We start from the raw sequence: 23,756 nt of genomic DNA, 5'->3' as shown, positions 1-23,756 counted from the left end.
CACAACACAGGGAGTCTACATTTAACAACCTAACAGAGATAATTACTCTAACCTCGAACTTGATGTTACAGAGGTTTTGACCCAATAACAAGGGAAATGGTGAGAAAAAAACGAATCCTAATATTAACGAGAATAATACAAAAATGCCATGCCACAACTTTACATGATACATAAACATACAGTAGTGCATTGATGTCAAACAGCACACTGTTTATGTATTGGGAAATTGAACAGCGATAAAGGCAGTACAAATGTCATTACTTTGTACTACATATAAACGAGGTGTACTCATCATGTTTTGCAAAGTGCAAAGAAAGGAATGAGAGTTGTACATCTATAGCCTAGAACACAGATGTGATGTATAAATGAAAGAATCATGATTACTAAAGCAACACAGATTAAGCAGGCCGGAAATGATGGTGATGCGGAAACTCTGGCAACATAATTTCAGGGCTTTGTCATTAGGGTGAGTTAAACTTTAATCTCAATATGGTGAACCAAGCAACTGTTTTTCCAGAACAGGAAATTTAGTTTTGTCATCCAGCTGTAAATAAATACACGTAAAAAGGACTTATGAAGCCTTTATGAATTTTGTTTTAATTGAAAATGAGAAAAAATATAACATAATATAATTGAAAAAATATAAGACATAAGCTTCCAGGTGCTGCTGTCAATGGACGTATTCTCCGGATGCCCCAGACTTTCTCTCAGTTTTCCTATGTTTGAATTGTACAGAAAGAGTTCTTTTTCCCTCACCAAAAGCTCAAGTATAAAACACTGACTTTCTCAAGTGGGAACGATAGTACATGATGATTATTTTTATTTGAAAACTTAGAGGGGGAAAAAAGAGTCTTGCTTTTGCTTTGATTCCAGCGAAACCAATAAGGCACAACCGCCGAACAATGCCTACAGTATACCTTAAAGACTATTGGATACATCCAGGTATTAGCTTTGTAATTTGAGAGCAGAGAAGCAGAATACTTCAAATTGTCTCACAGCTGCTATGTGCATGAAATGTACCTTCCAAGTACAGGTTATGTCCAACTTTGTGTAGTTTCTGGTATCTGAAACGATCGGGAACCAAAATAGGATGGCTGCAGGCAAATCCCTGAGCCCTGTGGGACTGTTTTATCTTATCAAGCTCAGTTTCCATGGCTATTCTCCATCTATGATGTAAACCTATGCTCTGTCCTTTGTCATTCTCCAAGGGCTGGCTAAATTTAGGTTTGCTGCCCACTTCTTTCAAACGTTAAATATGATGTTTTGTCATGAGAGGAGGCTCAGCCAGGCACTGTGTATTCCAAAAAAGGTTTGCACAAAGCTTACTCAGAGGGAGAACCTTTGGAACAAGCAGCAGTGTTTCCTATAAGACGGCCTTCCAATTACTTGTGCGCAAGACAGATTTTACATTCCAGAATCTAAATAGATCACTGAGTAGCATAACTCTATGAGAGCTTGAAGTGTTTTCATGGTTAGAGATGGTGAATTAATTGTGTATATGACTATAGTCTCAGACACACTAGTATTAAACAATTACAAAAAGTCAAATGTTCCCTTTAATTGTGTATTAGATAATCAGTAATTGTAGGATCCAGAGTTAGTTGTATGATTACATTCAGGCAGTTTGCTGTTGGAGGGATATTAAGTCATTTAAGATAAAGATACAGTGTAGTTTGTCTTATCTAAAGAAATCCATGGATATCCATAATAGAAAACTGAGACAAAAGGTCAGTATGAAAAGGGCAGAAGTATTACAATGTTGCTCACTTAATATAAAAAGAGAGGAACCCTATACGATATATCCTCAGTACAAAAATTATGGACACATTTAATGGTGTGTTAAATATCAAAGGCCACCACAAAGCCAAGCTCAGGAAGACAGTGATCACTGGAATAATATTATCAGTATTGTTTGTGGTTGATTGTAGCTGGTGTCCAGCATTAGGAATAAAATCTGTTTCACGCTGGCAGACAGACTTTGTGTTAGAGTACAATCATAATAGGCTGTATGTCCTGTAAGACAATAGCTCTGGGCAAATGCCAGTTTAATATTGCCTGGATTTTAATTAATGTTCATGGTTATCTGATAGTGCTGGATCAATGCACTTGGGTCAAAGTAATTCCAATGAGGAATGTAACACTGGCTCATAGCTGTAACCCTATTGCTAATGAAGCTGAGCCCAACATCTGGGTAGGCTAACATGATAGATTTAGAAATATTTGCATTTATCTGGCCTTCAGAAACTAAACAGTTGGATTAGGAGCATCCTGAACCTACTCTTGATCTTTATTTTACTTCCAGATTACACAAAATAACACCAGAGTGAGTGTTCAGAGTATTTCATAGTCATCCCAGATTCAAACAGAGTCACACTAAGAGGTGACAACTGTGAGATGGCAAATTTCAACTTTATATTTCCATTCTTCCAAATCAAGACTGGGCCAGCACCATCAAATCTCCTGTCTTTTTAGAATCCATTAAGAAATTGTCCCCAGAGCCAGAGAAGAGCTGTTATAAATAATCCCTGTCAGTCTCACACTGCTGATAGCCCAGAGTTTGCAGTGAGAAATCTCACTGAGTGGAATGATGGAATGTTTTCATTAGATGGAAACAGCACATATTAAATGAAAACATAACCTGCAAGCTTAGAGCTCTGCCTTTCCCAATCCACCATTTGTGTTATTTATTTTCTGAAGCCGTAGTGATGCAAACAAGCAGATCGGCATCATGGTTTCATCAATCACTGGTTCAGATATTTGGGAATTCTGCTCATTGAAAGATGAGTTAGCGAAGATTTGGGCAATGTACTGTACAGGTTTGTTTTAAAACGAAGAAATGGAAATCTGAAATTCAAATGTCTAGGTAATATCTCAAAAGTATACAAACATAAAAATAAATTGCTTGTTTTGTGTCATAGATAGTATTTATCACAATGTCGGAGAATATTAAATTGAAATGGGTTTTGTATAGTAAATGATTGTCTGCATTCTCCTTTCTGGAATATGAACATACTGTTCCTGTTATTAACGGGCTCCGTGTTAATTGGTTGAGACAAGTGATATTTTCATTGCCATGCTCAGGGAATAACAGAAACAATTCTAATTAAATCTCATTTCCAGAAAAAACGATTGATGACATTCTCCACTGTAGTTGTAGTGTGGCACCATCTGAGAATGCCTGAGAAAGAAAATAAACTCTTACATATTCCCATGCTTTAGCTACTAGGGTGCGTGGTATCTAGAGAGCGATGTCTGTAATTTTTTGTATTATTTTTTCCCCTAAAATTTGGAAATAGCAATTATTTTTCCGGTGCTACTCTATAATTTGTATTTATAAAAACGTTTGCTTCCCACAATGTTTTTACTGGCACACCAGCACATGTTCCTCTGAAACAAGCCTTGTCAGAGCCAGTCCCAATTTTACACACTGCAGGTCTCACAGCTCCAATAGGAGTGATGTTATTTTCACTGGCCTCATAAACATAAGCTTTCTGGCATTTTACAGGAATGATGTACTAAGAGGTATAGCAACTGGAAGGAGATCTAGAATATTTTGGTGCTGTGCCTTTTGCTTTGCAGACAGTTTCGATTACAGCTGAAAAGAGGGTAGCCACCAAAACAGTGGCAAAGAGTTGCTCTTCATGGGCAACACAGACAAACTTTTTGTAAATATTCCAAGATTTTGGGCAGAGTGAATTTAAAACTAAAAAAAAAAAAGAACTCTTCTGAAAGACTGCCAAAGCCTTTAGCAATTAATATACATCAGAGTGCCTCTTCCCTGCTCATTTGAGTTTTTTGGATATGTGTGTAATTTGTTTACTTACATCTAGTGGAAGGTCAACATGTTTTCCAGTTTCATTATGATGTGGGTACAAAATGTCTCCATTGCGTAGAGGGGAAAAAGCTGGCTCCCTGCTCTTAAGTGTATAAACAAGGCATATTTAATACAAACAGGGCATTCACGAGCCGCAGCAGCGATGCTGGAAAATATTCTGCGATTGCAGCGATGGTGAATGGGCAAAAACAAAACTGTCTTTGCCTCTTGGTGCCTGAGGAGAGAGAGTGCACATTGTGAGAAGACAGGAGATGTACTCATCTCTGCAGCTTGTGCCATCCATCATGTCAAGATAGAGCTCCATTCATGAAGACGCAGCATGTCTCTTCCTCTCTGCACAGTGATTGATCTGGGCCTGGGATTCGAAAGCCAGAACAGCTCAGGAACAAACCAATGCAGTTTCGATTGGAACAGTGCTTGAGGTTAAGGCCTTCTGCATGAAGCTTCCTTTCTTCCAATCAGAAAAAAAAAATGTAAAAGTGAACACTTACTGGTGAGCTCTGCCTGTTGAACAAGATTCGGGGCCAGGTTCAAAATGGCATTTTCAGGAGATGGGATCTCTGTAGGAGGTGTGAACAGTAGCAGTGTCTATCTTTCAGTGTCTGCAAAGGTAAGTTGGAAAAAAAGGAGAAAGAGTAATCGAGGGCAAATCATCCTTTGAATGCATAAGATTCTTGCATACCTGGAGAGAAATGAATGATTTCCTTTTCCACTCATGCTATATGGTTCATTATGCTTTTGTATGCCCTTTATCTTAGAGTTTAGCACTAGTGTTATAAAGCATTACTTCTGCAGGTCGAAAACACACTCTTAATTTGTACAGTGCAATAGACTTGTAGTCCTCCAAACTGGAGATAAGAGTAGTATTTACGCAAACATACTATAAAATACTGTATTTTATGATCAGATAATAGGGGGCATTTTGAAGATTGTTCAATTTGTTCCTCTAGTTCTGGTCTGAGCTTCTGATAAAATATTGAGATCAACTCAGCCCAGACAAAAACCAATAATCAGAAGTTTTCTGGTTGAATGTGAAATACATTTATATGTAATGAAACATAATTGCAGCATTATTACAGGCTTTCTCGTACTTGGTGAACAGCCCCCACTCCACTGCCAAAAACAGAGTGCCAGATCAATAATGCATCTCTAATGACAGCGTACTGTATCTGAGCCTGAAGCTTTGTCCTTTGGAACACACTGTTCTATCGCTTCAGCTGTCCAAGTGAAATCATCTGGACAGCAAAGAAAAAATGATGAAAGACTGAAAAGTAATAAATGAAAAGCCAGCAGAGCAAGTGGCTCTTGAAGGGTCCCCTCTCCGTTAACAAGAGCTGTTGGAAACTGGAGTAAGGGGAGTTGAGGGAACTATCCAAGAAACAAGATCAGCATGCAGCATGCATGGAGAATCTTACACTTGGATATTATCGATGACTTGGCTTTCAAGGGATTTTCTGTGAGTTGTATTAGAGAAATAGGTATTATGTTGTGGAATATTATTGAAGATAATAATGGACAACATTTAGGCAATGAAATTGAGGGATCTGATACCTGTATATCCAATGAATATGTCACTTGGATGTTTACTGAGGAAGAAATTAACAACATGCTCAAGGCTGAGCAGAAACAAAGTTCTGTATTAAATTGCATTAGCACAGAAGAGGCAGAAGTGTTATGGGTATTAGAAGCAATTAAAATAAACAAATCTCTTGGGCCTGAAGGTATTGATATTCTACAATTCGCACTTAAGGAAATAAGAAAAATTCTTCTGCCACTCATTCAGGAAAGGTAATTATAGACTGATAAGTCTTACTCTGTGTTCTGTGTAAGGTTATGGAAATGATAATGGTAGATGGAGTTATTATCTGTATGTTATCATAATTCCAGGGGATAGTCAGCATAGATAAAAAGGTAGGTTTCTAACTAATTTGTTCTTTGAGCAAGCATCAACTGTAACGGATACAAACAGAACATACCATATGATATTTAGATTTATAAAAGGTTTTTAATCAGACTTTCTTATTAAAGATTAGTTCTTGAGGAGGACGCAGTAGGCATTTAGGTATTATATGTGTTTGGACTAAGATCTGTTTAAAAGATGGAAACCAGAGCTGAATTAACTGTCAGCTGCTCAAACTGGGGTCCAGTCATTCATGGAATATCACATGGACCTGTGTTAGGTCCAGATCTCTTACTAATTTCTATCACTGATCTAGATTTTTGGCGATATCATCAGAAGTACCAAGGAAACATGATACATGAAATCTACAGGGGAGCCCATGTGGAATTTGAGAACACCAATCAGGTTTTTATGCAAAGGGCTGTGGGAGTCTGGAACAAGCTACCGAGCCATGTTGTGGAAGCTCTGACCTTGGCCTCTTTCAAGAAACAGCTGGATGAGATCCTTGGATCAGTACTAGCAACTAAACACCATAGATGGCCAACTCTCATTTGTATCTTTCTTATGTTCTAATATTCAGGCCATGAATTATCCGGTTCTTTCAGCATTTCGTATTGAAAAGGAAAACTACATACCACAATGTATTTTTTTTTACTCTATTTCTACTCTGATTTTCACTCAAAATTTCACATTAAAGGATTTTTTTCTTTGTTTTAGCTGTTTTTTTTTTACAGCTTAATGCTGGAAAAAGGCCATTGATAAATCAGGCCCAATAAATCTTTAAAGACAGTCGAGGTGAGCTAGGACACACTTGGAGCCATTTTTTATTTTCTTCTTTGTATAGTAGATGTTTGGTAAACTTTATTAATATATCTGATTTTTTTTTGTTATACCATTCTATCATTACACATTACGACAGCTATCTATAAAAGATAACTTATCAGCCAAATCAGTGAAATTTTATCTACATTACTTCTTACTACTTCTCTGTTATGAAGCTGTAGAAAGAAAGCTGTAATGTTTTTGGCTTTCAGTGTGTAATAGATTGAGGCATTTTTATTTTATGATCTCAAAGCCATAACATTGCTGTTCAACAACGCTTCTAAAAGGAGGCACAGTGCAACATTAGGGAATACATAAGAAAACTTGATGCCTTGAGGGGAATTTGCTCAGAATGCTGAAGTTTAGAATCTGTCTCCTGTATCAAGAACATTACCTCTATGTGCGCCATCAGTTTTTTCCCTTTCTGACATCAACGTTAATGGGTGATTTGCTCCAGCGATTTCTTTTTAAGATTTTCACTGCTGTACTGCATGGCACTCTCTGCTCTTCATATTAAACACAATGTGCTGTGAAAGGATGCAAAACTGAGGTGTCTTGCAAATTATCACAATATGTTCTAACAGCATTTCCAAATGGTGCTGAAGGTTCACTGGGTGTTGGTACTGAACTTTCATGTTTATTGTTGTAAGAGACATGTTACAGACAGATTTACAATATTTAGAATTATTATGTCAGGAGACATCATTTGGCATTGTTTTGTACATTGCCAGTGAGATGTCTGATTAGGCGAGGTGTCAGAATGTTACAAAATCTTGAGGTGACAAGTGAAAATTGCTGAAGCACTGTGTTAGAGTTATATTTTGGTTGCGTCAGCAGTGTAAAGAATCTTTTGACAATATTCCCTCTTAATTTGCATTACCACATTTCTGTCCTACAGTATGCTTCTTGCCAATGACTACTGCAGATTAAGAAATGTTTTATGTATACTGTCCCTCCAGCTAACAAAGAAGGAAGCAACTGGTGCTTGTGGATGTCTGCCAGTACTGTAACTGCAGTGAGCACTCCCTTCCTGCAGTATAAATGAACTTTACAGTACTTTTAAGCTTCATTTGATATCGCTTACTTAAAAGCAATCATGGGCCAATAAGTGACTGAACTGGTAAAGCTCAATGATAACAGTTTGGAGACTGGGCCATGTCAATAGCTGACAGTGACTGGGGATCCCCACATGGAGGTGCAAAACTGACAGAGCGAGACGGGGTGACACAGAGACCCAGGTAGTCCTTGGCGCTCACTTGGGTTGCTGGTTTGGGACGTGCCTCTCCTCTAACTGGCGCTGAACTTCAGGTACGAGGCTGTGCTGGCTGTGACATACAGTACAAGTCACAAGTGCTTGAAGGTGGTTTAAGGTTGGGGTTAGATGTTAGAAGAGTCTGCCTACTCTTCACTTCCTAATTCTAGCCCGTGTGTGGTCACGAGGTTTGTAGCTGATAGCTGAGACATGAAAAACACACAACTGGTTATGCCAAATTGAATGGGTACAACATAAAAATAATTGGCAATTATTTGTGTGTCATCGGCAGCCCCCACAGTCAGTCCTTGCCTTTGTTCATGTTGCACAAATGGAGCGCAGTCCCTGGTGCTGGGGAAGAAATCCTAGGTCTCTACTAGAAAAGTCTTGAAAACAATTGAAAGCATCGTTGGTCTCTTTAGCATTCCTTAGTTGCTGGGTGGGTTTTATGTAATCCTTGGGACGTGCCATCTGCGGTAGAGAGGATTTTAAGGAAGATGGAAAAGGGGTTTATTCCAAGGGTTGGGGTGGGGAGGAGGAAGTTATGGGAGGAATTGGATTGTTGTTCGTATGTTCATTTAATGTTTGTTTTGTTTCCAAAATAAATAATTGGCAGTTATGTGTATTTAAAAAAAAGCACTCATAAAACCAACACATCTCATAATGAAGATAATGTCAGCCTATTGTTTGTGTGGACACACTAAGATTACTTTATACTTTTAATTCAATGATTGATACAGGAATTACAATTATTAAAATTCTTGTTATGAACATAAGTCACTTTGGATAAAGGCATAATGCTGGCAATAATTATCTTGACTTGGTAATAATAGTTAGCGGATACAGATCCCTGTGGGAGTTATTTATCACAAAATGCTTGTTTTCCCCTCAAGTCAAGTGACGCAGCCCTTCAAATAAATATCTTCTCGCTCGTGTCTCCCCTACAAAATCATTGGTGCCAAATGGAAACGAAAAGCATTGCTTTGCACCTGTGGGGTGACCATTACTCATTACTGATATTTCCCTGGTGTTAATTACAATAATATTGTATTCCCTACTGGGACTGAAGCTCTCGGAAGAGTGCTGCAACCTTGCCAAAGGGCGAAAACTGATCTAATCTGTTTTCTTAATACAATAATCCTTATGCTGTACTTACAATAGCCAAAGAGGTGATTACTGTCCTTTGTGCTGTAATAAAAGCTACGATTTAAATAATGCTTAATGCTTTCTATACCTTTAGTACAGGAGTAACAAAAAGGTGCACACCCCAGAAGAGGAACAAGACTTTTGCAATCTCTCTTTAGGCCGGTGTGTCTTTTGTGACAGAATAGCTATAGACAGACGATGTGAATTTTTTTTCCCCAGGTTTATTGACTGATTTTCAATGAGATAAATAAAAAAGAAAAATAATATAAAACACTCCCACCTCACCCCAAATCCATACCACCCAACTTCCTTTGACATTGCACCGGAGAGGACAAGGCACCGAAACCATGAAGGACAAATAAATAAGTAAATCAATTAATTCAACAGAATCGCAGCTATGGAAAGGATTTCAATCTGAGCTCATTAAAATAAGATACGCAGGGCACGCAACATAAAATCTGTTAGCAGCCCAGATACAGAGTGTGCATTTATGTACTGTATTTTCCAGTTTCAGAGATCAAATGAATAAACAATTGCCTAGTGGAAAATGCATTGCAGTATTGTGTATTAAGTTAATTATGAGCTGCACCGGTGTTGCTCAGCTTCTGAACACTGAATGCTTGTTCTCTCTGAGACATTTATCAGTATAGATTCCCATGTCTGTGGGATAGAAAACCAAAAACTGGGGTTGTGTTTCATGTAAATCCTCAGCTCTAGGTCACAGAAGGGCAATACCCAAGATCAGAGCATCGGGGTTCACTCAATAGCACTCCTTGCCTACCAAGCAGCACAACTTATACATTCTAACCCAAATCTGGGACTGAGAAACAGGCATGCTGCTGTGTACTGGATGAAAATCCTGATGGATTTCTGTTTGGATTGCCTGTGCCACTGGAGAGATCTTACAACACTGTGGCTCTTTTCTGCTTATTGAGTGCATTTACCGTGCTAAAGAGATGATTGATTGGAGGTGACAATTCAGGATACCAAGCACAGAAAGAAGACCCTTTTAAAATGTGCTATGTCTCATCCTTGTGTGCAAAAATGGCTGCAGAATGAATTTATCACTGTGGGTTTGGTGTGTATCAGTAGTTTATTTAGTCCTATGTTGCTAGCTACAGTATGTTGCTGGCTTCTGCTATGCATATGAAATAAATTAAACTAGCCAAACATTCTCTTAATTTTTATGCCTTGATGCCGGAGATCGATCCCAGAATCTTTTAAAGATAACATGCTTTACAATGTTTACTTACAATGTGATCATGAATGACCCTTTTAGCTTTTCTAAACCTAAAATACTATCTTCACTCCTAAAAATCAGATTTATCTACTGACGTCAATACAAAGTGAAACAGTGGCTTGTAAGCAACAAATCCACTGTTCCATCCACTGCCAGAAAGCTTTTAATTCCTGATATGGTATAATATTCCTGTACCACAAGGAAGAAAAGGGTGATTCACCCACACACGATTTACTCATCAACTATTGAATCTTCCCTCATCTCAAGGAAGGAAGAAGGGACTGGAATATGTAATTACCTAATACATCATCAGCCAAAAATAATTCTGGAAACCAAATTGTTAGAAACATTACAAAATGTGTTTGCTTAAATAGGTCTGTTTTTTAAGGCACAATGTATCTTGGAAATGTATTCTATTAGTTTGTCAGAAGCTTCAGGATGTAGGAGCTTGTAAAAAGATGTGGGTCAGACAGCACAGAAACTGTTTCAGACCCCGTATTCTCCCTCGGATTCTTCAACACCAGTGTACAGTATTGCCACTAAATCGTATTTGCATATTCATTTAATAGAAATGGCCTCTTCCATACCGTGAGGCTGAATTTTCACCTAATTAGATGAGTTTGCTCAGGGAGCAGATTCAATCCAATAAATGAGAAAGACATTCAGATGAAAATTTTCCTTTACAATTACATCAGCGTGAATTTCAAAGCCACTGCAATGCCTTGTTTATGCAAGGTTAATGCAAGCTACGCTGTGGTGCATATGTGCTAGGAATTCTCAAGATGCTCAGCCTGAAGACTGATTTCCTTTCTCAGTACTTGCCGTCCTGGCTTAGCAGGGAATGATCTGAGGAATGCAAAGGATTTTGAGAAGAACAAAACACACAAAAGTGGTGAAAGTCAAAGCCCAGGGAAGTAGTAGAACGTTAGAAAGCAGTTCCATCTCCTAGCAAGAACAACAACATGTGATGCACAGACTGGATATAGCTATGATATCAGTTCAAGATGATCTATGATATCAGTTTTAATGATCTTTTTACATCATTAAAACAGAACAAGCAAACCTAGAGCACATGAGAAAATAGAATCGCTTTATTATAGTGCAGCATTTCAGATTCCAGTGTAGAGAAATAGAAGCCTGAAGCAGCAAACCTTATTTCTGTTTATTTGGGAAAGCTCACCAGAAACTCAGAATAAACTCTTGGGTGTGCGTGTTATATGATCACAGATTTTAGAAATGATTCAAATCTTTATTGTTGTCTATAAATACATGCTTGTTATGTTCTGTGGAGTCTCATTTTTATAGTTGTGTTTATCAGGTCTTTGCCAATGAGTTTTGAGCTGTCCATACCTGACATCCATCACTTATCCTTTTTCAGTAAGAGCAGGTCCAGCACAGGCTTGAGGTGAGGTAGAGGCTAACCTGTTAGACTGGGCACAATCAGCTTGGGCAGGATGCCGGGTCAATGTAGGGCACACCCAGGTGGACTCAAGTATTTCACCCACATGACCATCATGGTTTAGAGATGCAAAGGAACAGGTAACGGGTTTATTCCACGCCGAAGAGAAAAGAAAAGAAAGGAAACACAACATTTTGTCTGTTTCTGCCGAAACGTCGTTTCCTTTCTTTTCTTTTCAGACTGGAATAAAACCCATTACCTGTTCTTTTGCAGCCTACGCATGCTGACGTAGCTACCTACTCGAATGGTTTAGAGATGCCACTTAACCTGGAATGTCCATCAGGTATGAGAGGAAACCAGCGCACTCAGTTTAAAATCAGTAAAGTAAGCAGTTCCATCTCCTAGAACAGAAAATAGCTAGAACAACAACATGCGATGCACAGACTGGATATAGCTCAAGAGTCCTCATTAAAACAGAGCAAGTAAACCTACAACACTTGAGAAAATAGAAACCCTTTTTAGGTTTGCCTGGGGGCAAACATGCAAACACCTCACGGAAGGTTGCGATCAAACACTGGGCCCAGGACCTGTGAGGCAACCATATAAACCACCTCTGTTCTGACCATACCTACGGTACCGAAAGCACAAAACATGGAGAGAACGACATCTTCACAACACGAGATGTGTCTGTATTTAATTCCAAATGTTTGGGAAAAAAGTAAAAAACAAATACTATTCTCAAAAGAGCACTGCAAGTATATTTCTACAGAAAAATGAATATATAAGTATCTGAGCCGAACAGTGCAGAAAAAAATGAAAGAATGCAATTTATCTTCTCAGCGGTGTGTTGTTTGTGAAAAAACGTAAGCTTAAATAATAACTCCTTTTCATAACACAGGCAACGGTAACCACAGCAAATTGTGCACAAAGCAATGTGCTATGAAATATGCCTCTTTTCGTATCAAGATGTAGAGTGCTAATAATTCATAAAGCTGAAAAATACTCGCAGCAGTGAAAAGAATCAAATGTGTTTATACAGAACCACGAAAGTAACAGTAATATAATCAAATGTAATCTGTGTATACAGTATATAGAAAATAATGAAACAAGATACAGGCATTTCTGCATTAGGCAAACATCAGCCAGTACATCTTCATAAGGTGCAATGTCTCATATCAGTAGTTCAGCATTTTCAAAACAATTCCTTTTTTCTGCATGTGAATCCCTCAACTGGTTACGTCAGTGAAACCTTTCTCCTTCTGTATGTGCTGTAATATGCATAAATCTGATTTTGTCAGCTTTTGTTTTTCAGCTAACACATCCTCATGCCACATTAACCAAGTGAATCAAGTGAACCCTGAATTGAGAGGGAATAGGGCACATTACTGTTTTTCGACAGATTGATGAGTCACAATACGACCATTCTTTCACTCGGTCTTTCACTCGGTCATCCACATAATCAAGAAATACCTTCCAGTTATGCTTCAGAATTAAATAAAGTGCAAATAAATAATCTGAGACTTTACTCAGAACAGGTGACATATAATTAGTAAACTTTTCAGATAAAACACAAAAAAAAACAAGTTATTTCAGGATAAGGAAGGACTGGGACAGTTTTTAATGTTTGTTTTCTGTGCAGGGATGAGGAATGGAATACTGTATATGTTACTTTTCATTGCATTTTTCTATTCTACCAACGCCTCTGCTAATTTGAGTGGGCCTACATCATTACAGCATTTTCCCCTTTTTTTAAGAATTGCAGGGAGTTAGTGCTTCTGGCTAACAGCAACTAAAACAGCAGTAGAAACCTGTGGTGAGACAGCGTCAAGCCTGGGGAAACACACCATACTGTACAGTATATGACTGCTATTTCCTTAGACTGTACATGGGACAGTGTATTGAGCTATGCAAAAGTACAAGAAGACAAACCTTTATTTTAAGATTAAACAGTTTCACTGTCCTTATTGCAGCATTATTTGCTTCACATGCTTTGCTTAAAAATAATTTCTTTTCACAACACGAAATTATGTTAATTATGTAAAGCAAAAAAAAACTGTACCTCAGCCAAGATTTGCACAAGGATAGCAGCTGTTTATTAAGTGTAACATTGCAAGAGCTGCACTTACAAACATTTCCTCTGCGGCTGACAGTTTAATCAGAATTCTTAGGAACACAAGAAATCAGATATGCTTAAACAAGGGAACAAGGTGACTCCTAAGAACTTTCTGCTACAGTTCTGATTACTATGTACTCTGAAGGCCGTGGAAGTTACAGTATTAGTTCTTTTATTCAATGTGGACAATGCTGGAATTGAAATTAACAATTATTTTTTCCATATTCCTCGATGAGGATTAGCTGGCTGTCAACCAAACACATCTCACTTGTACGGCCCTCCTACCAGCAAGGAAATTAGTGCTGTCCAGTGATCTGCTCCATTTTTACACTGGGTCGTGCAGAGCAAACAGCTGGACGAGCATCAGATGGAGGAGTGGTGTGGCTCTCACTAATAAATGCAGTGTCCAGCTTTCATGACCTTCCTGCTAGTGCTGGGGACTACACAGTCTGCTAATAATGTAGCCCAAAATGGAACCAGTGATTTCAGGACTGTAAGTGCTCCATTAGAATGAGCACAATCAATTGCTGAGCTACTTGGGAATTGCGTTAATACTATTATATAGAAAATGAGTAAATGATACTTTGCAGAACATTTTGGGGAAAGCCACCTAGTTAGTGTAGTGCATCACCTGAATAATAATTGCCTTACATCTGCATTAAAAACAGCTGTGCACAAATGAACCTCTGTGACACCAGGCACTGCGTTGCTGCCAATTACTTTAAAGCAGTTCCTTGGCTGGCAGTGAAGTGAATGGAGCCCTTTGTAAGATCATGCTAGACGATACCCTTGCTTAGTTGTAGCTATGTAAAAAGGACACCTGTCTGAATAACCTCAATGCAAAGGCCCAACTGAGCCAACACACATACTGGAATAGGATAACATTGTCCTTACAAAATTACCTGTTGGATGCTGAACTGTTTTATTGTGACACGAGTGATAATTCTGGGACAGTTAGATTTATTCACATTTACATGTATTATACTTCAACAGTAGTATGCCAACAATCAGATAATGTCCATATGATATCTATTGGATTATTTAGCTGCTGGAAATTGCTATGGGTCTCCAATGTTCAGTGTGGGTACATGTATTTGTTTTTTCTGCAGAAAATCGGCAGACGTTACATTTCGGAGCCACATCTACTCAGAGAGAAGGAGAGAGTAAACAGAAATAAAGCTTCTCCCTTAAATTGTTACATAATCCTTCACAAAGAAGCACATAATTATAACGTATTTGCAATTTTCTGTGACTGTGTATTATAAATATACTATCATCTTCATTCAAAACCATTACTACTGTCAGACATATCTTGTATTTACAAAGGTTTGAGCTAATTAGTTTAAAAAACAATGCAGACTTTAAATAGACACATAAGACATGCACATGGGTTCTAAAAAATATATACATTTTCAACGACATAATGATGTGTTAGAGCCTTATTTTCTCCTTTTTTTCAAACACTAACAAACATCCATTGGTTTAAGATACTGTAGCCAATAACTGTCTTGATATCAATGTCTAAATATTAAATATTATAATAAACTTTCTCCTGTCAGTCTGAAACAGTGGGGAATTTATTGCAGAGGGCAAAGCTCTGATTATATTCTGTTACATATTTTCAATGAGAGGGCTACTTAATGCTTTTAAAACAGGGGTCTGAGTTGAGGAAAAAAAGGGGGGGTATCCCCACAACATATCGCCTTCTGCTCATTTCTATTATTTATAGGTCCAGGACTGCATATTAGAAAATCATTTTTTATCTATGAAGATTTCTGTGGTTGATCGCATCAATTTAATTTCGCCTTCTCAATTCTGCAGATTGCAAGTATGGGTAATCTGTATTACAAGAAACAGACAACAGTGAACTATGAGGTACTGTGTCTGAGGCTGGAGAAAGATATGTGAGGTTCTGTACAATGTTGTTTCTTGCATTGTCTTGGCATCTTCTAATTGCCGAAGACAGATTAAACTATCGACCGTCTTTCTGTCATGGGTTACACTGATAAAATACACAAATAAAGATACGTATAGATAAAATACAAATATAGGTAAAATAAACACCGACTTGTGAGTAGTCTCCTTTTTATCACAAACATGTAGCTTAAAAGGTTTTTCATCCCATCCCAAAACAGGGAAACATGTATTAGGAAGAACAAAATGTTTTGATAGTTCAATAGAACAACGTATAATGAAAAATATGTTTAATAGACGTACATTAAAATGAAATTTCAAAATAGGTTTATTCTTAATGTCTTACTACGTAGTTCTCTTTTTTTTCCTGGGGAAACTGTAATTGAAATTCATAGGAGACTGAAAATGTTCTCAATTAACTTTTCTACTAGAATGATCATCTCTTCACTAACTGTACAACAAGAAGTCCTATCCTTAGGCTGATGAGAAAAAAAAATCCTTTTGTTGCTGAATAAAAAAGACATTTGCATTGTGTTACTTGTATAATAATAATAATAATAATTGCTTACACTTATATAGCGCTTTTCTGGACACTCCACTCAAAGCGCTTTACAGGTAATGGGGACTCCCCTCCATCACCACCAATGTGCAGCATCCACCTGGATGATGCGACGGCAGCCATAGTGCGCCAGAACGCTCACCACACATCAGCTATCAGTGGGGAGGAGAGCAGAGTAATGTAGCCAATTCATAGAGGGGGATTATTAGGAGGCCATGATTAGTAAGGGCCAATTGGAAATTTGGCCAGGACACCGGGGTTACACCCCTACTCTTTTCGAGAAGAGCCCTGGGATTTTTTAATGACCACAGAGAGTCAGGACCTCGGTTTTACGTCTCATCCGAAGGACGGCGCCTGTTTACAGTATAGTGTCCCCGTCACTATACTGGGGCATTAGGACCCACATGGACCGCAGGGTGAGCGCCCCCTGCTGGCCCCACTAACACCTCTTCCAGCAGCAACCTTAGTTTTTCCCAGGAGGTCTCCCATCCAGGTACTGACCAGGCTCACACCTGCTTAGCTTCAGTGGGTTGCCAGTTGTGAGTTGCAGGGTGATATGGCTGCTGGCGAATGTATAGTATATACATATAGTATATACATGTATAGTACATTGTATTCAAAAAGCACCTTTTACGCAGTTCTGTTAACATTCCTTTTAGCTACATTAACATATTCCCATTCTTGCAGACGAAATACTCAAACAGATAAAGTACTTCAGCTGCTTTTCATATTTCCCTAAAGGACTTCACCATGCTTTAATTTAGTATTTTAATTTTCTTTGCTAGAAGGTTATTTGGGAGCGCTCAGACACGATGCTAAGAATCCATCTTTGATGTAGCAGCCAGATGAAACGTCATGCATCACAACCAAGCCTTCAAAGGTAGAGTGTCAGTCTCCAGTAGGAATATATTTCTGCAGAGAACAAGAAATTCAGAACAGGGAACCCTCAGCTCAGTCCACAATGGCAGAACAGTTACTTAGAAGGAATAGTCATTGAATCAAACAATTTCAAAACTATTGGATTTACATATTTCGTTTGGATTAGGAGGGTACAGAAATTGGTAACATTCAGATGCACAGTATATATTTATTTCAAAAACTAACCCATCCATCCAATCTCAACCAATTAACCTATCAGCATGTTTTTGGACTGTGGGAGGAAACCCACACAAACTCAGGAAGAACTCCACACAGATAGCACCCCAGGTCTGGAACTCAATCCTGTGCCCCAGCAATGCTACTCTGCCCATTGCAGCAACGCTGAGCACTGTGCAATTGTGCCGCCCTTTAGAAACTACTCCCCAGATAAATAAGAAGTCCTATAGGGCTTCAGTATCTGCTTGTCCTTCTTGTACCTGAGCTACCTTAATCAAGCTTATTATTGGCTTAACTGGACCAGTTTAACACCTCAACCCATCTGGAGTTGTTTCGATGGTGAAATGTAAAATAAAGGATTTCAGACCTCCATGGTCTTTTAACCACTGCATTATCTTTTGATAGCATACAGTGGGCAAAACGAAAACCAGCCAGTAGACTGTAATCTTAAACTGAGATCTAAAAACAATGCCTACTGTACTTTGAGAAGAAAAGTGTCAAGTCATGGAATCACTGTTGATTTCTATGGCATGACCAGGAATAGTCTATTCTATTATAGTCTATGGTTTATGGGTTGCGTAACATTCATGTAACCAAAGACAATGTTTCCAAGTAGGAAAAAACATATTTGTCCTCCATGACTGTTAGTGTGGAGGTCTTCAGTTTCACCCAGTGAGGACGAGATAATTCCATGCTTACAGTACATTTATGTGACAGTTTGCAGAATGAAAAGTAGTAAGCATTTTAAAATTTTAAGTCTGACTGCAGCTGAATTACGGCTCACTTAGACCGAAATTTGTACTTATTGAGAAACTATACGCAGGTGAGAAGATTTGATTTGCATTTAATTTTGAAATAGTTCAATAAGATCAGTTTCTAAAAATAAACTTATTTTCAGCGTCGCTGTAAACTATGTTCTCCCCTTCTAACAGCACTTTCAACAGAAACTGTCAGAACCCGAACCAGTTAAAAAACTGTCAAATTTATATGAACATGAAAATCGTTACTCAGTTATTCCTACAGGCCATATTAAATCGTATTCTTATTTTTTACAGCTCAATACTGTAAACGAAAATGAAAATGAGGGGATTTCGCCTCCTGTTTTCATAAAAATGATTCTAACCGGAGTACCCACAAGCTTCCGTGAATACTGACTTCTTAAATGAGTTTAGTTCATTAATAAGTAAGACTAATGAACTAAAGGTATGCGAATGTGGGTGAGAAAAGACGCACTTGAAAGAAAGCGAGGATGCGCTTCTCATACTTGCGAAATCCAGGTAGATTTTATTTTTAGAAATTCAGACACTTGGTCGTTTTTTCATGTTATTTTGGCCAGCCTAAATCCTAATGCTGTACAGTATCTCTTTAAATACTGTAGGCAGTGCTGTGGGCCTGTGTAGAGCGCTCCCGGTTCTGTCTTCTCAGTGATGTGGATGTGGATGTGTGCAGGCAGCTGCGGGGTTGTCTAGCATGCACTTAGGATCCCGAGAAAGGGACAGATCTTTTACCAAGACCGGCTACATCAGAAGTGTGGAGATCGCATCTGACCTGATTAGTTTGTAGGATCCCTTGTCGAGGTGGTTTTTTAAAGACTTTACCCCCCCCCCACAGCCCCCCTGTTTTTTCCAGGCAGGACAGTGAGTGAGGGTCTTTATAAAAAGAATTTTTCGTATTGCCGGTGTGTCTCTGCAGCACCCAGTCATCGCTGTATTAAAGCAGAGCAGAAGGGGAGCGTACAGTACAGCTCACCGGGATTGAACAGCGCTGTGCGAGCAAGCGGTCTCTGATGTGAAAATAAGTAGAATTAACCGCGATGTGAAAATGGGAACGGGAGTCGGGGATCTGAAAAGCGTCTCATCGTTGTTCTCACATTAAGAAAGAAAGCACCAAGATTACAGGAAAGACAATAAGACGGAAGGGCATTTTCAAACTGATGGCTGTAAGCTTTGTCCGCTTCAAGGTTCCTGAGTTAGTACTGCACAGCCTTTCGATCTAACTGAACTGTTCGCTGCCGGAGAAATGTTTTGACAGCATTGAGGAGAAAGCGGACCAGCATTTGGTGACTGGAGTTCTGCTCAGTGCTCCCGTTAGAAAAACGGAGCCCTGTCTTTAAAGAGGTATGTAATACAAATGATAATAAGATAATAACGTTAAAACGATGTACTGTCCACAAAGACAGTAGCGGCGTCCCATTTATAGAAAAATTATCTTGGTCACTATCTCAAAAACTCAACCTCTGCCAATAGACTTAACCATTTCACAGGTGAGTTGTAACGCGCTCCTCTTCAATTCTGAAACTCAGGGAGCTGTGTACATCACTTAAAGTGTTAATTTAAGACATTGTGATTTTTGCTTGTGTCAGTTGCTAAAATTTATTGGGTCACATTGATTTGGTTTAACTTTAATAACCGGCTGGTGTTCTCCAGACTGTTATATCTATAGTACTGTATGTGGAGCAACACCGATACTTTGAGTGATGTTTCCGGATTTGAATATATTCTAACCACTCCATTGGCATTTCTTGTGAAATTCTGATTTAAAGGAGAAGCACTCTTCTGTGCTTTCCTCGGGGATCCGCAATAGCTAATTCTTTTTTTTTCACTTCTAAAATGAATTATAGCATTGATCCCTCTTCTTAAGTGTGAAGTCTAATGCTTTCAGTAGAAAATACATGCAATTGGAATTGGAGCTGGGATTTGGAATAATTGACACAAGTCCACGTCTGGAAATTAGTGAAAATATTCGTGGCAAATGAGAGGAGGCTGAAAAGCAAAATTAAGCACTCTCCATAAATATTGTATTCTCTTCCAATTGCGCAAATTCTAGGCGGTTGGGTACATGCTGTTCTCCATGTTGAATATTCTGTGAATTTATCTGTTACATTCGGTGGAAATCTTTTTGCCACCCCCAATGTGTTAGTCTAGTCTTTTGCAATTGACAAATGTGTTATAAAGTTGGCTTGTTTGGGTTTTGTGGTAAATTTGCTTATATTCCAGGATTCTGGTCTAAAACGTCAGTTAAAAATCAAACAGTACGTACAGTAAAAAGCCTCACTTCTGGAGCTGAAGATATACAGTAACATTATTATTGTTTTTTTCTCTGCATTCTCTAAACGGTCGTAACAATTTGCGCTTCTTCTAAGCTACAGGGTGTATAAATTAGCTTTAACTGTAAACTAGCTGATTAAAACTAAATGTAATGGGATAGACTATCGGCAATACTTCACTCTAATTAATCCTTAATTCACCATAAGAAGTTACCTTCTGTAGTCACCTGAGTAGCTGAAGAGAAGGGTAAAGACGGACACCAATATGTTAATACTTTATAAAATGTTCCTTTCATGCGCCGTAGGGGTTATTGAAATTATGTTAGTGTTCAACGATTTCTGCGTCAAATGAATTGATTGTGTGGTCACCCGAAAGGGGCAGGGTTAATAAGTAAAGGTTGAAAGCTAAAGATCTTTCGTAAGTAACAAGTAAATAACAAAACGTGAAAAGAAGCGGTGACTTGCATTTTACACGAGATTCAAACCAACACAACACAACAACCACCCCAACAACATATTTCTCTCATTTGTTTGATTTCAGTTGAGAAGGAGAGACTTTGCAGTAGCCACACCACGTTCTTTCTACTGTACTGTACGTGCTTACAACTGAAATACAGAATTAGTGATCGTGAAAACACGTTCTGCAGAAAGCACACTATTACAGGATGTGGCTATTTTAAATTAGTGCCTGTTTTATTGTGGTTATTTTATTTTTTCATTGCAGACAACACTCCATATCTTCATGACACGTCTAGTGTCATTCCTTTTATTAATATAAATATGTATATTCAACGATGAATTTATTAAGGCAATTCCAGATCAACCAGTACTTGTGATTTAGGATGAAATATTGTCTTTGCTGACTTGTTTTTAATGGTGTCAAAATAACAGGTAACTCTGGGAATCATCACTTCTTCCAATTAACTTCTGCTTTTCTTACATTGCTGCTTTCTAATTAGACACTTCCTGTGAGTGGTTTATCAACATGTAGGGTACTTGCCCTTGGCAGTAAGACGCAATCCCCAATGTGAGTTCTGTCCAAATGACACTGCAGGTTGGCACTTTGTATAGAGATCTGTCTAGAGGGCTTCTTTTGATAGACAGGCAAAGCTGCAAAATGGACATACAGCTGAGGTTAACACACCTTGGGGAGATGGTGAGTGGAGTTATTCAGGACTCTATCTGCCTGCCACGTCCATTTGAGTTTTATCTGGGGAACTCAGCTTACCTGTGCAGAAATCCATTTTTATTATCTTGCACGTCCTCTTAAAAAAAGTCCTGTGTCATTCTCTGGAATCCCAAGATCTTAAAATCTGATTCCTATGTTGCTCGGGGGGGGGAACGATATCGCTTTGATTCTACTGAGATGTTGCAAGTGTGAGCAGACCTGTGCACTGTCCCCTACATAAAGGCAGGGTTTTCTGAATGCTTGATATGTTCGGACATTGGAAAGCACTTGAGGGAAAAAAAAACATGTTTCTTTTGGTGTCCAACAAATTTCTTAGCTTAAGTGTGAAAGAGGTGAGTCGCATGAATTAGCAGTCATTCACTTTGACAAATTAAATCATTAAGCAGCTGACGGCCGTGTACAATGACGGTTCAGTAAAGGATAATGTCTGCATGTTCCTTCAGTGAAGGCTGAGCAAGACAGCGGATCTGACACGCTTTGGACTACTTTTGGCAGTGGCCGTGCCAAGACCATATGCATTCACAACAGTAGATAATACTGCTTTTTGCTTTAGGAAGAATTTTCAAAAAGGCAATGGGAATGACAGTACCAGGAAAGCATTCTGTATGATTCAGTGGACATGTTAGCTTTGATATTGCTGCACTATTCAGTCAATACAAGAAATATGCATGTGGTCAGATAAAAGGAAAAATATCTGGAGATATTATGGAGATATTTGTGTAGTTCTAAACATAATCGTTGGAAAACAAGACATTGTTTCCTAAACACAGTAGTCTTCCCGTTACTCTCAAAACACGGCAGATACCAGATTGCAGGGAATTTTACTGAGCAATATGAAAGATATATGTTTTTTTTTCTCATATTTGCTGTACAGGGAAAAACATGGTAAAAGAGCTTGTAAACAAGAATGTTTTTGAGCTTGTGCACATGATGCACCGAGTGCCTGGGAAAGCTGAACTATCAGATGTAGTAAAAAGTACGCAAACTTGCTCAGCACCTTTTCTTTTTCTCAGAAGCTGTAAAGAAAATCGAAACATGTCATGCTCCCGACCCCTTTGTGACGTTGGCTGTAACCTCCTCAGGACTCTTCCTGAAGTCCTGACTAACAGTTTCCTGACACTGGTATGGAATGTTAAACCAAAACACGAAATGTAAGAAAACAAAACCCCATAAAGAAAACAATTCACTCGTTATATTTCATGGTCATAAGCGTATCCTCATCATGGACATTAGTTAGATTATTTCATGAAAATCCTGGTAATAATTTACACTCAATTGTATGGATAGCTTTGTATATTTTTATTATTGTATATTTCTATTAATGTGCCTACTGTATATCCATACTGTATATTTACAGAACAATAAGCAATAACCTATTGTAAAAGGAATAGCTGCAAGTTATATTTGTTTACATATGAAAAAGTGTTAATGCTGTCTGTTTTGTTCAGCATAATGAATAGTATTTTACTTTTATGGCTTGCAGTGGGAGAGGGTTTTATGAGGACTTTCAGTGGGGAAAGATTTTATGACTGTTGCCTTATTAATAGACCTGCAAACTAAAATGTATGATGGCAATATTCCTCAAGTAGGATATAAGCCACAAGCCATAATTTTAAAAATAAATAAATATGTGTCCAAGCACTCGTGATAGCAAGTTCCTGTGTTTGGACATTTAGTTGGATCCTGACGCAATACTGGTCAGCTTTGACTAAAATAGTTTTTGTGAAGAAAGCCACTAATCTAAAACATCCTTTTTTTGGTATTTCAACTGAACCTGACAGGGCAAGGAAGGGTGTTTGGGGTCTACTGGTGGCATCTTGTTTGCCTTTGAAACAATAACTCCTTGAAACAATAGCTCTAATTCCCTTTCCAGAAACAGAATCTGTGGAGCTGTTTTGCCACAACAACACTGCAATCCTTAATAAGCCACATTATGAAAAGGCACAGCAGACCAACAACTTGACGAAATTAGTTATCACAGTCGCCGCAAGGAAACTGCAGTGCATTTTAATGATTTATGTTACATTTTGCAAAGTGAATCCATAAACTGCATAGCATTAAACAGTACTGGAGCCATTTCACTGTAAAAAAAGTAGATAGGAGAAGTAAAATTGTCTTAGATTTTAGTAGAAACAGGGGTTTGTGGCAGTGTGTTATTACACTGCCTAGTATTTAAAACATTTCTTTAAAGCTACAAAGGAGTCAGATCATACGTCAATTTAGTGTTTCTTTATTAATGTAATGCT

General features: G+C 38.3%; 1 protein-coding gene across 1 annotated transcript in view; it reads left to right on the top strand.

Annotated features, from left to right (window-relative positions):
• Positions 1-18,667: 18,667 nt before the first annotated feature.
• The window catches only part of wscd2 (WSC domain sialate O sulfotransferase 2), a 78,256-nt gene continuing 73,167 nt past the window's right edge, over positions 18,668-23,756 (top strand). Inside the window, exon 1 of the mRNA XM_088617933.1 lies at positions 18,668-19,392. The gene's annotated coding sequence lies outside the window, so the exon portion shown is untranslated. The remainder of the gene's footprint in view (positions 19,393-23,756) is intronic.

This window comes from Lepisosteus platostomus, chromosome 24, assembly GCF_059453375.1.
Source record: "Lepisosteus platostomus isolate fLepPlt1 chromosome 24, fLepPlt1.hap1, whole genome shotgun sequence".
NCBI lineage: Eukaryota > Metazoa > Chordata > Actinopteri > Semionotiformes > Lepisosteidae > Lepisosteus > Lepisosteus platostomus.
Note: the sequence above shows the minus strand (reverse complement) of the source record. Positions and strands in the feature narration are given on the sequence as shown.